Here is a 2771-nt window from a genome sequence, read left to right on the forward strand (position 1 = left end):
GGAGTCAGCGGTACCAGTAAGGCTATTGTATATAACCCACAGATGTATGCAGTCCGTGGTACCAGTCAGGCTATTGCATATAACCCACAGATGTAGGCAGTCAGTGGTACCAGTCAGGCTGTTATATATAACCCACGGATGTAGGCAGTCAGCGGTACCAGTCAGGCTATTATAAATAACCCACGGATGTAGGCAGTCAGTGGTACCAGTCAGGCTGTAATATATAACCCACAGATGTACGCAGTCAGTGGTACCAGTCAGGCTATTGCATATAACCCACAGATGTACCCAGTCAGTGGCACCAATCAGGCTATTGTATATAACCCACAGATGTACACAGTCAGTGGTACCAGTCAGGCTGTTGTATATAACCCACAGATGTACGCAGTCAGTGGCACCAGTCAGGCTATTGTATATAACCCACAGATGTACACAGTCAGTGGCACCAGTAAGGCTATTGTATATAACCCACAGATGTACGCAGTCAGTGGTACCAGTCAGGCTGTTGTATATAACCCACAGATGTACACAGTCAGTGGTACCAGTCAGGCTATTGTATATAACCCACAGATGTACGCAGTCAGTGGTACCAGTCAGGCTATTGTATATAACCCACAGATGTACACAGTCAGTGGTACCAGTCAGGCTATTGTATATAACCCACAGATGTATGCAGTCACTGGTACCAATCAGGCTATTGTACATAACCCACAGATGTACACAGTCAGTGGTACCAGTCAGGCTATTGTACATAACCCACAGATGTACACAGTCAGTGGTACCAGTCAGGCTATTGTATATAACCCACAGATGTACGCAGTCAGTGGTACCAATCAGGCTATTGTACATAACCCACAGATGTACACAGTCAGTGGTACCAGTCAGTCTATTGTATATAACCCACAGATGTACGCAGTCAGTGGTACCAGTCAGGCTATTGCGTATAACCCACAGATGTATGCAGTGAATGGTACCAATCAGGCTATTGTGTATAACCCACAGATGTACGCAGTCAGTGGTACCAGTCAGGCTATTGTATATAACCCACAGATGTACACAGTCAGTGGTACCAGTCAGGCTGTTATATATAACCAACAGATGTACACAGTCAGTGGCACCAGTCAGGCTATTGTATATAACCCACAGATGTACGCAGTCAGTGGTACCAATCAAGCTATTGTATATAACCCACAGATGTACACAGTCAGTGGTACCAGTCAGGCTATTGTATATAACCCACAGATGTACGCAGTCAGTGGTACCAATCAGGCTATTGTACATAACCCACAGATGTACACAGTCAGTGGTACCAGTCAGGCTATTGTACATAACCCACAGATGTACACAGTCAGTGGTACCAGTCAGGCTATTGTACATAACCCACAGATGTACACAGTCAGTGGTACCAGTCAGGCTATTGCATATAACCCACAGATGTACCCAGTCAGTGGTACCAGTCAGGCTATTGTATATAACCCACAGATGTACGCAGTCAGTGGTACCAGTCAGGCTATTGCGTATAACCCACAGATGTATGTAGTGAATGGTACCAATCAGGCTATTGTGTATAACCCACAGATGTACGCAGTCAGTGGTACCAGTCAGGCTATTGTATATAGCCCACAGATGTACACAGTCAGTGGTACCAGTCAGGCTATTGCATATAACCCACAGATGTACACAGTCAGTGGTACCAATCAGGCTATTGTATATAACCCACAGATGTACACAGTCAGTAGTACCAGTCAGGCTATTGCATATAACCCACAGATGTACGCAGTCAGTGGTACCAGTCAGGCTATTGTATATAACCCACAGATGTACGCAGTCAGTGGTACCAATCAGGCTATTGTATATAACCCACAGATGTACGCAGTCAGTGGTACCAGTCAGGCTATTGTATATAACCCACAGATGTAGGCAGTCAGTGGTACCAGTCAGGCTATTGTATATAACCCACAGATGTACACAGTCAGTGGTACCAATCAGGCTATTATATATAACCCACAGATGTATGCAGTCAGTGGTACCAATCAGGATATTATATATAACCCACAGATGTACGCAGTCAGTGGTACCAGTCAGGCTATTGTATATAACCCACAGATGTACGCAGTCAGTAGCACCAGTCAGGCTATTGTATATAACACACGGATGTACGCAGTCAGTGGTACCAGTCAGGCTGTTATATATAACCCACAGATGTATGCAGTCAGTGGTACCAGTCAGGCTGTTATATATAACCCACAGATGTACGCAGTCAGTGGTACCAGTCAGGCTGTTATATATAACCCACAGATGTACAAAGTCAGTGGCACCAGTCAGGCTATGGTATATAACCCAGGGATGTACGCAGTCTGTGGTACCAGTCAGGCTGTTATATATAACCCACAGATGTACGCATTCAGTGGTACCAGTCAGGCTGTTGTATATAACCCACAGATGTACGCAGTCAGTGGTACCAGTCAGGCTGTTATATATAACCCACGGATGTAGGCTGTCAGTGGTACCAGTCAGGCTGTTGTATATAACCCAGGGATGTATTCAGTCAGTGGTACCAATCAGGCTATTGCATATAACCCACAGATGTACGCAGTCAGTGGTACCAGTCAGGCTATTGTATATAACCCACAGATGTAGGCAGTCAGTGGTACCAGTCAGTCTATTGTATATAACCCACAGATGTAAGCAGTCAGTGGTACCAGTTAGGCTATTGTATATAACCCACAGATGTACACAGTCAGTGGTACCAGTCAGGTTATTGTATATAA

This window comes from Liolophura sinensis, chromosome 9 (genome assembly GCF_032854445.1).
Source record: "Liolophura sinensis isolate JHLJ2023 chromosome 9, CUHK_Ljap_v2, whole genome shotgun sequence".
Classification (NCBI taxonomy): domain Eukaryota; kingdom Metazoa; phylum Mollusca; class Polyplacophora; order Chitonida; family Chitonidae; genus Liolophura; species Liolophura sinensis.